This window comes from Giraffa tippelskirchi, chromosome 10 (genome assembly GCF_054371585.1).
Source record: "Giraffa tippelskirchi isolate mGirTip1 chromosome 10, T2T-mGirTip1v1.2.pri, whole genome shotgun sequence".
Taxonomy (NCBI): domain Eukaryota; kingdom Metazoa; phylum Chordata; class Mammalia; order Artiodactyla; family Giraffidae; genus Giraffa; species Giraffa tippelskirchi.
Genome location: NC_137284.1, coordinates 22,928,137 through 22,942,637, shown reverse-complemented (window position 1 = coordinate 22,942,637; position 14,501 = coordinate 22,928,137). Strand labels below are relative to the sequence as shown.

Here is a 14,501-nt window from a genome sequence, read left to right as displayed (position 1 = left end):
TATTTATGAGGAGTAGCATTGACCTTGGAAGGTTCATGAGGATTAGTAGATGATGCTAAACAAATATCAAATTCCATTTTGTTTCCCAAATTTAATAGATATTGTCACATCCTGGGAATCTTGTAAAAAATGCAGATTCTGATTTGTATATGTGAACTGAGGCCTAAGATTCTGCATTTATAACTTAAACCCAAGTGAGCTGATGCCACTGATCCCTGGACCACAGTTTGAATAGCAAGGGCTTAACACATCCTCCAGAGGGGGCCTCAGACAAAAATGCTGTGGGCCTCAAGCTGGTATGCCTTGGTTGTAATTCAGATAGTGCAGTCAGCAGAGAGAAGCTTTTGAAATTGGACAGACCTTTACCTGAATACCAGCCGGGTCTCTTTCTAGCAGGTGGATTGACAGAAGCTGATTAATTTCACTGACTTGCTTTTCTCTTCCAGAGATGGGAGACCAAACTGCCTACACCTCATTAGTTGGCTTGAAATCTTAACAGGTACCAGGCACATAAAGCAACTCGCACAGAATTTAGCACATAATAACTGCCCAATAAACATTAGTCCCTATTGACTCCTTAAGCTTTAATGACCTGAATTTGTGACTATAATCAAGTTACTTAATCTTTCTGAGCCTGGGGTGAAGTCTGTGGGCTAACCCATCAGCTTTTCCACTTCTATTTTCCCAATTATGTTTCTGGGTATTAATACATGTGTGACCACTGCCTCGGGCTTGTCTGCCTAATTCCAGGGGCTTCCTCCAAAGGTCTGCCCCTAAGGGGTCCCATAATCTTGACCTCAGGAGACGCATATGTTGTGTGCTTGCTGGGATCTCAGGTGAGCAGGAAGAAGATAGATCCCCATGATACTGGGAATTAACTGAGAATTCTAATTCTCAACCCCCCATATCAGGCCTGGTTGGCCCCACTTCACCCAAAATGTCAACAGAGAGAGGAATCTGACTCAGGAATCGTGAGATTCTGTGATCAAAGGAGATAGATGAAACTGTTGATATATAATTTATTAATAAGGGATAAAGAGAATACTAATTAGGGCAGAGCTCGTAAGACAGCAAATTCCCAAAGTAAAACTTTAGAGAATGCTCAAATGATTACGATTTTAATTAAAAGTATATCAACCGATACAAATGGCAAGCCCTCCTCCTCACCGAGAGGGCTGTCTGAAATGCAGAGCTGGCTGTGTCTTTCAGGGGCGCTGTGAGCTGCTGAGTGAACCAGGTCAGGCTGAGTCATTCTGCCCCCTGGCCCACATGACTGTCAGTCTCAGCGGCCTCCTCCTCCAGCCCCTGCACCCTTGCTTGGAGGAGCAAAGTATAGCCACGTTTCCCACTACAGCACACGCCCCAGATCCTGGGACCCGTGCCCCCTGACTCCCTTTTCATTCTAGAAGCCTCTGAACTGTCCTCCCAATTCTTTCTCATCTGCTTTTCCCAGGGCCACCGCTAAGCTGTCTTCTACACCACTGCCCCAATGATCTCGCTAAAATGCTAATCTATCACATCCCTCATTTGTCTCAAAAACCTCCAACAGCTCCCTGTTCACCACACCAATAGGAATAATGATGCTTCACGGAGTACTTAATATGTGCCAAGCATTGTGCTAAGCTTGCAATCACGTTCACAACAACCCAAAGAGATGATGTTTCTTCGCATGGGATTCAAGGCCTCTCAGAGTTGGCCTCCTCTACTCCACCACCATCATCTCCAGCTGCTTCAGATAGACCCTGGGTGCTCCTGCAGTGCCAAGCTTTGTGCCATGCTCCTTCCCTGTCCACTGGGCTCATCCCTGGTCCCCTAGATGTTCATGCCTCTAAAGATGCTGTGCAGTCCACCTTTCCTCTAACCACCCGCCAGAGTTCTCTCCTTACTTGCTCCCTTTCTGTGCTCCCCTACTTCCCCATCCTCACCTCCTCCGTTGGTCTCCCTCCATGAGGCACCGAGTTCCCAGGAGTCAGAGACCGTGCTATTTACCTTGGCATCCTCAGCCCCAGCACAGCAACTGGCACAGAGTAGGTGTTCACCAAAGTCACTCAACCAACTATTAGACATGCACCAAAGCTGGCACTGCAGATACAGCAGGGAACATGGATTCACAAAGAATTGGGCATGACTAAGCACACACACACACCTGGGCTGGGGAGGCTGACAGTAGCGTTAATGGATAGCAGACTCAGATGCTGCTAAACACCCTGCAAGGCATAGACAGTTCCCCATCAGGGACATTTATCTGATCAAAATGCCAATACTGCTGAAGTTATGAAACCAAGGTCTACATTATAATCCTTTTGAAATGTTGATAGCAATTGACCGGTCAGCTCCATCATTAGGCCTTGGCCAAGAGCCAACTCTGTCCCATCACTCAAACCCACTCAAATCCACCTTTTCCCTCCCACTTTCTGCTCAGGAAACTTTCTCCTGATACAAGAGAAGGCTGAGCAGCTTTTGCCAGCCCCTCCCCAGTCACAGGAGGCCCATTCAGCACCAGGTTTTGTGATTCTTGGATACTCACCCTTGACTTGCAAAAATATGGTCCAAGAGAACACTGGACACCAAGTCCACAGGGTTGGGTATGAGTAACCTCTACACTCGACATCAGTTGCCCCTCTTTCTAGTGATCTTTCCAGGAGCCACTCCATTTCCATGAGCACATGGGAGCTACTGAGACAAATCACATTTCCTGTTTATGGGGGACAACACCCTGAATGACCCTTGTCATATTATGCGGAGGGGTGGCCCTTGGTCTCTGGTGATAATGCCACTAAGAACCACACATCAATCCCAGCAGGGAGAGTCAGGGGGCTTGGTGGAATCCAGTGCCCTTGGCCTTAAACACCCTGCTTTGCAGTCTGGCTCCACCACTGTGAATGGCCTGTGCCCTTTTTGGTCTCAGCTGCCCATTTTGTAAAATGGGAATAATAGTACACACATGGTTGTTTATATAGATTAATGATTACATAAATCACCCTGTAGATGTTCAAAGTACTGCAGTCAGTATTATTGTTATCAAAATGCCTGGGTTAGAAGAGGGCTTAAAGATTACCCTGTTGACACTCTTTTAATTTTATAGATGCATAAACTGGCCCAGAGAAAGAAGAGATTGGTCTGTTTTCTGGGTCTTGAAGGGAGTAGCTGTTTAGTCGCTCAGTCGTGTCCATCTCTTGGTGACCCCATGGACTGCAGGATGCCAGGTTTCCCTGTCCATCACCAACTTCCAGAGCTTTCTCAAACTCATGTCCATTGAGTCGGTGATGCCATCCAACCATCTCATCCTCTGTCATCCCCTTCTCCTCCTGCCTTCACTCTTTCCCAGCATCAGGGTCTTTTCTAACGAGTTAGCTTCTCACATCAGGTGTCCGAAATATTAGAGTTTCAGCTTCAGCATCAGTCCTTCCAAAGAATATTCAGGATTGATTTCCTTTAGGATTGACTGGTTTGATCTTTTTGCAGTCCAAGGGACTCTCAAGAGTTTTCTCCAGCACCACAGTTTGAAAGGATCAGTTCTTCAGTGCACAGCCTTCTTTATGGTCCAACTCTCACATCCGTACATGACTACTGGAAAAACCATAGCTTTGACTATACAGACCTTTGTTGGCAAAGTGATGTAACAGACATTATATGCACATATTACTAATGAAGAAACTGAGTTCAGATTTCAACCCAGATGAGCCCAAAGGTTTGGCCCTTTTGAACAACACCATGTAGCAGTGCCAGGTGATGTGCTTGCAGTGCCAGCCAGCCACCCCTGAATTCTGAATCCTCAGATTGAAGCCCCACAGGGAGGCACCATAATGACATCTGCCTCTGAAAAAGAATTTTAACTTCCTGACACAGCTTTTGTCTGGAACTGGGTGGTGAGCGGCCGTGCTTTGCTGTTCAAGAACTCAGTCCTTATACTGCCCTTTCTCCTCTCTCTCCTCTACCACTGCCATGGTGATCAACTCTCATCACCTTTACTATCATCTATACAGAAGCAACTCCCAAACTGACTATATCTTATTGATTTTAAAACACACATTTTAATATCTCTGAAGGTGGAGGTTAGGACACACTAAGAAACAAAGCTAGCACTCTTTCTTAGTAGTACATAAAAAAATGATGGTCTTACAGTTAATGACATCTTCTATTTGATGAAATATGATACATTCTTAGCACAGAACACCCCTTGAATTCCATGCTCATAAATCACAATGGCTTTTCAACATCTTTCCTTGGATGGGGAATAAACATCTCAAACACAAATAATAAAATTGAATTCCTGACCTTCCTGTCTTCTCCATCTCAGCAACTGGTAATTCCATCTCTCCAGCTGTTCAGGTGGAAATCTTGGCATCACCCTTGACTCCTTGATTTCTTTCCCAATCTACATCCAATCTATCAACCAGTTTGCTGATTGGCCTCAAAGGGAATGAAAACATCCCCTGCTGATCCACTACCACCATCCTGATCCAAGCCATCCTTGTATTTTACCTGGATTATTGCCATCACTTCTTAACTGGTTCCCTGCTGCTCTGCCCACCTCCCTACAGCCTCCACTCAGAGGGGGCCAGGGTTCAAACAGACCCTCTTGTCTTTAATAATTTATAGCCAAAAAAACATATTTCTTTCTTTGTAAGTGTATGATCTGTTCCCTCCGCCAGAATGTGAGCCCCATGAAGGCAAGGGCTTTGTCTCCCCATTTAGTGCTAATCCCTACCTTCTAGAACAGTGCTTGGCATGGAACAGGTGCTCCAAAAGTACTTGTTGAATGAGTTGTGTCCCACAGGACGATGCTTTCGAGGGAGCACTGAAGTCAGGCAAAGTGTAGTCGCTTAGTTGTGTCTGACTCTTTGCAACCCCAGGGACTGTAGCCCACCAGGCTCCTCTGCCCATGAAATTCTCTAGGAAAGAATACTGGAGTGAATTGCCATTCCCTTCTCCAAGGGGATCTTCCTTACCCAGGGATTGAACCCAGGTCTCCCACATTGCAAGCAGATTCTTTACTGTCTGAGCTACGGTAACTTCAGGTCAGGCAAAGCCGGGTCCAAATTTTGAATCTGTTGCTTCATGGCTATGGGACTTGGGAGGTTCATTTAAACTCTCTGAGCCTGCTTCTCATCAGCATAAAGGCAAAGATATAATAATAACCCACCTTTCAGAGTTGTATGTGCGTGTGTGCTAAGTCGCTTCAGTTATGTCCCATTCTGTGCGACCACATGGACTGTAGCCCGCCAGGCTCCACTGTCCATGGGATTCTCCAGGCAAAAATATTGGAGTGGGTAGTCATTCCCTTCTCCAGGGGATCTTCCCAACCCAGGAACTGAACCTTCGTCTCTTATGTCTCTTGCATTGGCAGGCAGGTTCTTTACTACTAGCACCACCTGGGAAGCCCTTCAGAGTTGTGAGGATTAACTGAGTTGATGTGCAGGAAGGTCCTGCACAGCGCCTGACCCATAGCCGAGCTGGGTGGCTGCCATTTACTACTATTGTCACTCCAACCTCTGGATTTGGCCATGGAGCTCTGGGGCTTGTCTCCAAATCACGGCACATTTTAGTGAATGGGAGGTGCACTCAGGGCAGAAGCACAGAGGCGTGTGTGTACTGGGGGTGGGGCAGACCTGGATGCAAGTCCTGGCGACATCATATGTCAGCAGTGTAACCTCGGGCAAGCCACCTAACCCCTCTGAGCTCTAGTGTTCTCGTGTGTGAAGAGGAGATAATGACCACATCTACTTCACACAACTGTTATGAGCATTTCTGATGCACGCACACAGCACATGGGAAATTCAAAGCACATTTGCTAAGGTTAACTTGAGGTATTATCATATGACCAGCTTAGCATGATTTATGGGGACTGGTGATTTCCGCTGGGGAAGGGCAATGGGGAGCCTTCGAAGTTTCAGTTCTAAATATTCCCCATGACCTTCCAGCAATCTCCATGCCTTCAGCAAAGGAGGTAAATGGTAGAAAGCAGACTTAGTTTTCTCTTTAAAGAATCACTGCTGTTCCATTTTATTCTCCTAACTCCATTAATTCAGAAGTCAGAACACTCATTCATAGTAAGATGTCTCCGATCATGTCACCTGATTGCTAAGAGATTTGAAGAGGTTGCATATAGTGTGAGGAGCCTAGCACAATGGGTGAAGAGGTTGCATATAGTGTGAGAAGCCTAGGACAATGGGTGGCTGTGTCCCACTTCCACACCCCAACCCAGGATCCCACACCACTGCCCTGGGGAGTCGTCTGTACCTTTGTGTGGAATCTCCAGTAGCGAGTAAGGCAGAAAATGTTCCTGCACCCTTGGGGCTTACATTCTAGAAGGGTGAGATGGACCACAAAGAGGACACAAAGATAGGAGCTGAGCAATTTCCATTTAAGATTAGATTACAGAAGAAAAAGAAAAGGTGACATGTTAGAGAATTACTGAGGGGGTCCAAGGGGTGGGGGTGTGAGGCATGTCTTTGCTGCTACTTTAGATGGGGTGATCTGGGAGGACCTGTTTGAGGAGGTGACATTTTCCATATCCTTCACTCAAGTATATAATCCCTTGAAGTCAGGGAGCAATGTGTACCCCACAAAATACCTAGTGTCCAGCAAGAACTAGGCCATCAGGCATGAGTGTTAGAAAAAGCAGTGAGATGTAGCTGTTTGCATATCTGAGCCTTTCTTTACCTTGTGACTGAGTAACTTAAGCTCTCACTTTCCAAGCTCTAATCCAAGGAACAGGCTACAGTCGGGTTTCTGTGCTATGCCAAGAAAATGAGAAAAGTAAGGACAATATTGGTAGTTTTCATATAAAAATCTAATGTATTTAGTGTAAGGGGCTACCATTTATTCCAAGGGCTTCCCTGATAGCTCAGTTGGTAAAGAATCTGCCTGCAATGCAGGAGACCTGGGTTTGATACTTGGGTTGGGAAGATCCCCTGGAGAAGGGAAAGGCTACCCACTCCAGTATTCTGGCCTAGAGAATTCTATACTGTACAGTCCATGGGGTTGCAAAGACTCGGACATGACTGAGTGACTTTCACTCGCTCCCATTTATTCCAAGATCAGTTTCCTTCTTATTTTGTATGTGTGTGTGTGTACACGTGTGTGTATGCTAAAATGTCCTTTCCTTCATGAAATGATGGTCTAGGAGATGTCCATTTTTTAGGTTTCTCTTTTCTTCAATATCTTCAATATCTTTACCCTGAAAATAGCTTTCTGGTCATTCTTAAAACATATTTTTGGTCTGTAAGCTCCAAAGACCTGGGAACCACTGTTTTCATAGTCTTTCTCCTTGGCAGCCTAAAGGTTTGAGGAAACAGGCTTAGCTGTAGGAGGGAGATGGCAGATTCCGCCCCAGTGCCTCTGCGCACTGGCCAGATTCCCTGGCTTGGGGCGGGGGTGGTGGTGGGATGATGGGGTTCCGAAAGTCAGGCAGTGCATGTGAGAAATACAGTCATCCGTGGTCTCAGATGGGTGAGGGAAAAAAAAAAAAGATGTGATCTTGGGCACTGTTCACTCAGCAGGGCTTCCCCAAACTGAAAAATACTCATTATTGTTGCAGACTGCCAGGGAGCTGGGATGCAAGGACCAGAAGGTCATGAGAAGCAGCCACCAGGGCTGATACAAAAGGTCTTCCTGAAACCACCTTTTTTTGGGAGGGGCATGGTTGGGTTTTCATTCCCCTTTGAACCCCCTGGCCCTCTCCAGGGTTAGATGTAATCAGGGTGAGGGAGAGGCACTGGGTCTATTATGCTTCCGTAGTGGAAAATTATTCCTCTTCATGCTTGCTGCCATATCACAGAGCAGAGAAGGTGGTTTGCTGTAACAGGGCTTCTGGGGAACTTCCCCCCCACTTCTCATGTCCCTACCACGTGTTAAGAGAAACAACTGCAGCCTGATTCCCAGGACTGGGGGAGGGAGGAGGGAGTTCTCTCCTTGTGACTTGGCTGCTCTGTCTGCATCCTCAGCCCCTCAGGGGGACTGGGGAGCCTGTGAAATTCCCCGCTGTAGGGGTTCGGTGGGAGCCAGGCTCCGCCTATCAGGAGGGGCCTCTCCAGACGGCGAATCAGGAGCCTGGGAAAGAGTTCACTGGAGCCAAGACTCTCAGTCAGACAAAGAGATATCAGATACTTCACGCCGTGCAGAGAGAAACCGAGATGCAGATGTTCACGGTCAATGTCTAAGAAATTCAGGAGAGGGAGCTTGAATCTGGAAAGAGCTGCAGCGGGGACGGAGGGCGATCGCTTCAAGCCTAGAGAACGTGGTTTCAGTGCGCTGGAGAGCTTGACCTACATCCCCTGGCCCTTGGAGGCCCCTCAGGCTAGTGCCTGACAGAGGCCTGAGAAAGTTAACTGCGAGGGAGTGTGGCTGCCAGGAGAGAGAAAGGAGAGAGGCTGTTGCATGCAGAAAAAACCTACCGCTCCCTCCCCAGCGCCTCTACTCAGGAAGCCTGAAGGGGGCCTGAAGCTCAGGGACTTCTAGAGGGGCAGTGGCCATGGGGGACAAGTGGGGACAAAGAAGAGTGAGTGGGTCTCATTCCTAGGCTTTGTGGGTACAGCAATGGCCTTTTCCAGATGAGGACCCCTCTGAAGAGAGCAAGTGCAGAATGATGGGCTTCAGCAGAAAGGAAGCTTCAGGCTTCCTATGGGGCCACCAAGCCAGTGGTGACCTCAGGCTTGATTGCAATCAGCAGGTGAGCCAGACACCTTCTCCCGCCGCCCCCCCCATTTTCCCCTGACCCCCATAATGATTAGGTCTCTAAGAAAGTGTGAAAGAGGCCTGCTGCCTAATGGGCTTTCAGTGTCTGCCTCCCCCCACCCCCACTACCGAGTGCAGAGCTGGCTGTGAGGCCAATTTACTAAGACCTTTCCATTCCTACTGTCCCTTCTCCTTGTCCTTGCCCAGCCCTGGAGCCGCTGTCGGTAAACTGAGGGCAAAGGAAGAACAGAGAAAGAAAAGCACAGTTCTACCTGCTGTCCAAGACAAGGCCAGCCCTGAAGCTGGCCCTGGAAGGGAACGTGGAGAAGATTTACCTCTAAATCAAAGGCAGGGTTGGACTTGACACACACGACTGAGCGTCCTCATTATGGAACCAAGACTGTGCTTTGTGACTTCAGGTGACAAAATATATTGCTAACAGTGAGTGGAAGAGTCATCAGAACTTTCTGAGTTTTCATTTGGGGACAGGAGAAAAATTTCAATGAGAGACAAAAATGAAATCACTCTGTTCATCCCAAGACTTGTGCTTGAGGAAAGGATGCAGGAAACCAGGACCCAGGAGGAGTGTTCCATTTGTGTGGCAGAGGCAGAAGAAGCCACGCCAGTGTCCAGGGGTGGCCATGGCCATGCTGCTAGTGGGAGGTGGCAGGACAAGCTGATGTGATGGGGTTGGTATGGCGTTCTCAGCCGCTGGGCTCTGAGGCTCAGCTTTGGCAGATACCAAATGGGTCCTGGCCACCCTCCTGCCTGTTCCTAAGTCTTGGCCTCCAGCCTTCTCATGCACTGTAACCATTGTGTACCAGGTAATGTGCTCTGGGCTTCAAATATGATCATTCTTCTAATTCTGACATTAATCTTAAGAGGATTATTGTACCCATTTTGCAGATGAGGAAAAGTTGTTCTCCCAAGGTCTCTTAGACAACAGGTGACAGAGACAGGGGTGACTTCACATGCTCTTTTGAGCTGCCTCAAATCCTCTGCATGAATTCATTTCCTCATTGCAACAGAAAGTGCTTTCCGTTTCTTGGAATCAGGAACCCTGACTAATATGTCTTCTTTTCCCTGGTCCTTTAAACCAGTAGGCAAAGCCAGGCTCAAGTCCTGCTCCAGCATCCCTGGCATCTTCCTTGCTTGTTTCCACCTAGAGGCTCAGAATCTCATCTTTCTTCGGGTTAGAACATTTGGCCAGATAACTCGCCCTGGATCCCGTCTTGCACCCTTCTAGTCTCGGTGACCATGTTACACAATGATTATGAGAAAGAGCATATGAAATCACCCCTGTCTCTGTCACTGTTGTCTAAGAGACCTTGAGAGAACAGCTTTTCCTCATCTGCAACATGGGTACAATAATCCTCTTAAGGATAATGTCAGAATTAGAAGAATGATCATATTTGAAGCCCAGAGCACATTACCTGGTACACAGTAGTTACCCAACGCATGTCAGCTAGCAGTGGTGGAGTCATAGGGAAATAGTAATAACATTACTAGTTCGTAGTAGCTGTAGAGGCTGGACTCTCAAGTGAAAGAGGAATAAACTTCTGTTTTGTTTTAACCGTTGGCTTTAGGCTCTCTTTGTTACACAAAGACTTATTTTAAGCCCTAATGGAGCATGTTAAATGAATATTCTGAATATTTAAATACCAGAAGAGTTACATTTATACCAAGGTAAGAATTTTGTGCAAAATATATGCCCATCGATGCAAAATTTGGAAGGATAAAGGACTATACAAGGTGAGGGGCTTATAGGAAAAATACTTTTCCCATTGACATTTCCTCTTGTTATCTTTATATTTTAACAAAAAGTTGTCTCGCCAGAGGAAAATAAAAAAATATCCCTGAGATTGAATACATTTTGATCGTGTTTTTGTATCAGAAAAGGGGCCTGTATGCCTGAATCCTCCTTCAGCTGCATGTCCTCTGAGAGAATTAAAAAAGAAAACAAAGATAGAAAGGAGAGCTCTGCCTCAGTGAGACACTCTCTCTGCACAGAGCCGAGAAGTGAGGCTCCTTCCGGCCAGCATTTTGCAACGCCCACCTGAGTGCCCCCAACAGGGAGGCAAGGAACATTGTCAGGTGGGACCAGTCCACAGGGACACAGAGACCGGGGCCTTCACTCTGAGACATTCACCCCAGGGTATCTGATCTCCTGCCTCCCCTGGTGGCCAGCTGCCATGTAGCCTGAAGACTGGTTTTCTGAACCAAAGCTCCTCCTCACAGCACCCTTAGACAAATGGTAATCAAACATCTGGGACTCCATGCCAGTCAAACTTCCTAACACAGGGAAGGGAGAAAGGTTGACTCCAGGGGTCTTGTCCATGAGGTAAGAAGGTGTAGGCTTTTACACGATGCATGTTTCTCTTACCAGTATTAGTGGGAAGTAGACTCCCAATTCCACACCCCCATGTTCCAGAGAAAGGCCCACATCGCAAAGGTCTCCCACCAGGGGGACTCCTCAACCTCAGCTAACATTCTTCTCCAGCATGGCTCATTGTCAACACCTCTCAAAACAAGATGCATGATTTCCGCATGACTAACAACAGATCACAGGCCTCGCTTGCTCAGCCTGCACCCTCTCTTCTGTTTCACTAGGCCTGACTGTTGACAGGCCGTGAAGGAGGCATATTCCGTTTCTGCTAGAGTGGTTTGGTGTTGGTACTCGGCAGAGCCTGAATGTTTCTGATGATCTGAGACACGCTGTAGGGAAGAGGTTCCACCTGGAAGATGAGCTCGCTGTGTGTCCTCAGACAAATCATTGAACCCCTCTGGACACCAGTGTCGCTGTCAGTGATAGAGGGTTGGACAGAAAGATCCTTTCTAGCTCTGATGCACTCTAGTTCTGAGAAATTCACTCTGATTTAGGATGTTGCTCTCTGACTTGAATCTTGGACCCAGACAGCCATTTGAATGCCAGTTTGATGTTTCTTTTTTTGGAGAAATGATTCATTCCCAGGGTAGTAACCAATGAACCGATTCAAACCAAGGATAATAGGAAGAAAAAGAAAATGTCTCTCCAAACTTTCTTAAATATAAGTATGTTTACATAACACTGGTTTTACACAAGCTAAGCACTAAACTCTGCATGTCTGTTAGCTGAGGCCGAGGGGCCTGGACACTGCAATTCTAAATAATAATTGTAGAACATGCAGAAGCCTTTAAGGCATTAACAGGAAGGGGCACCATCTCCTGGAGAAGTTGCTAGAATTCAAGGGGCTTAAGAAAATTTGGGGGTGGTGTGCTGGGGCTTGCCAATGTGAAATTCAGATCTTTAAGTAAAAAATCTCAGGATTAGAATAGAGGCTGGACATTTTCAATGACCTTTCCAAGTGTTGGTTTCCAAGGCCTGGCCCTTTTAGGCCCAGCCCCCACCACGCAGGAGCTGACATCGGCTCACCCACAGTCGGCAGCCCTGGGAGCTCTGACTTGCTGGATCAATGAAAACATCAACCTTGCCAGACGTGTCTGCTCCACTCCAAGCCCACTATGGAGCCAGGGGTTCAGGCTCACTGCCGGACCATCTGTCATTAGGCGCTGCTGTTAATTGCTGTGCTAATGAACAAGGTTTGGATTGGAGGCACGGAATGCATATGCAGATTTAGACACAGTTCCCAGATACTGGGTCCTGTCTCCTAATAGCCTGGCAGTCTCCAGGATGCAGAGGTTGAGGTGGCCGAGTCACATCACAGGTCACACACAGTGCATAACCCAGTGGCAGGTACTCCAAACTTCAAGTGTTGGGAATTTTTCAAACAGGCGCTCCTTCATCCATTCATCCATCTCTCCACTCAGCCATCACTGACTTTGTGGTCGACACTGTGCCAAATGACAAGACTCTAGGGTTGACAGTGACCCGGTCCCTGCTGCCAGGGAATGATAGTCTAGCAGGGAGATAGACAGCTGGACAAAAACAGCAAATACATCGTGGCAAGAGCTGGGACAGAGGTCAGCCTAGGGGCTGGGGGAACACAGAGGAGGGCTTGGAGTATCAAGGAAGACTTCCTGGAGGAGGAGAGAATCAGTTCAGTTCAGTTCAGTCGTTCAGTCATGTCCGACTCTTTGCAACCCCACGGACTGCAGCACACCAGGCCTCCCTGTCCATCATCAACTCCTGGAGTTTACTCAAACTCATGTCCATTGAGTCGGTGATGCCATCCAACCATCTCATCCTTTGTCATCCCCTTCTCCTCCCGCCTTCAATCTTTCCCAGCATCAGGGTCTTTTCAAATGAATGAGCTCTTCACATCAGATGGCCAAAGTATTGGAGTTTCAGCTTCAACATCAGTCCTTCCAGTGAACATACAGGACTGATCTCCTTTAGGATGGACTGGTTGGATCTCCTTGCAGCCCAAGGGACTCTCAAGAGTCTTCTCCAACAGTTCAAAAAGCATCAATTCTTCGGTGCTCAGCTTTCTTTACAGTCCAACTCTGACATCCATACATGACTACTGGAAAAACCATAGCCTTGACTAGACAGACCTTTGTTGGCCAAGTAATGTCTCGGCTTTTTAATATGCTGTCTGCTGCTGCTGCTAAGTCACTTCAGTCATGTCCGACTCTGTGCAGCCCCACAGACGGCAGCCCACAAGGCTCCACCGTCTCTGGGATTCTCCAGGCAAGGACACTGGAGTGGGTTGCCATTTCCTTCTCCAATGCATGAAAGGGAAAAGTGAAAGTGAAGTCGCTCAGTCATGTCCAACTCTTCACGACCTCCTGGACTGCAGCCTACCAGGCTCCTCCATGGGATTTTCCAGGCAAGAGTACTGGAGTGGGGTGCCATTGCCTTCTCCGAATATGCTGTCTAGGTTGGTCATAACTTTCCTTTCAAGGAGTAAGCGTCTTTTAATTTCATGGCTGCAGTCACCATCTGCAGTGATTTCGGAGCCCAGAAAAAATAAAGTCTTCCTCCGTTTCCACTGTTTACCTAGCCAAATTGTAAAGAAGGAGCAGAAATAGTCCATGAAAAGAATGCAGGAGGGCATTGCAGACGGAGGGACTGCGGACAGAGGTAAAAGAGAACAGAGATTTCTGAAGAAGCACAGGGAGCTGAGGAGAGCCCGAGTGTGTGATGGAGGAGGGGGAGGCACCGAGGGGACAGAGTGAGCGTGCCAGAGAGGGAGATGTGGGCAGATGGAGAAGAGCCCTGAAGTGCAACGACTCTGCAAACTTTGACTAGGTTTTGCAAACTTTGACTAGGTTTTTACACTGTACAAGGAACAGAACTAAGTCAATGTGGGGCCCTGCCCTCAAGAGACATGAGCCAGGGACATAGGTAGTGGCTCAGAGTGGTTTGGAAGAAGAAGAAATGGCAGCTGACTGAGTTAGAGAAGACCTTGCAGTCGAGGAAGCCAGAGCTGGGCCTCCAGTTTCAGGCAGAACTTGGTCAGGTGGGTCAGCATTAGGGGCCAGCACTTTGCACAACTGACTCATCAAATCAATGAGGCCATGCTGTCCTCCCATTCTCCAGGTGAGGAGACTGAGACCCGGGGAGCTTAAGTAGTTTGGTGGCTGGCAAGTGGTGCGGCCGGGATTCTGACCTCTGGTGTGCTTGACTCCCTATCCATGCCACTTCCCGAGGTCTTCCTGGAAGAAGGAACAGCAGGAGCCAGCATGCGGGGAGATGAACGGAAGGCACACGGGGGACCAGTCAGGAGGAGAGAGCTGTGTGAAGGAGACTGGGGCCTTGGGTATACGGGTGATGGTCTCCCAGGGCAGCCCAGGCTTGAGCTTTGGAGTCTCAACGACGCACACTCTCTTGGCCTCAGTTTCGTAACTGGGAAAAGGGGACCTTACATCTACCTCCTGCG

At 47.8% G+C, this 14,501-nt stretch overlaps 1 long non-coding RNA gene across 1 annotated transcript; it reads right to left on the bottom strand.

Moving 5' to 3' along the window:
• Nucleotides 1-1,005: 1,005 nt before the first annotated feature.
• LOC145523442 (uncharacterized) lies at nucleotides 1,006-8,204 on the bottom strand. Its single transcript, XR_014066562.1, has 2 exons — nucleotides 6,942-8,204; nucleotides 1,006-5,287 (listed from the first exon to the last, which is right to left on the bottom strand). It is a non-coding gene; the product is annotated as an uncharacterized LOC145523442 (long non-coding RNA).
• Nucleotides 8,205-14,501: the final 6,297 nt, after the last annotated feature.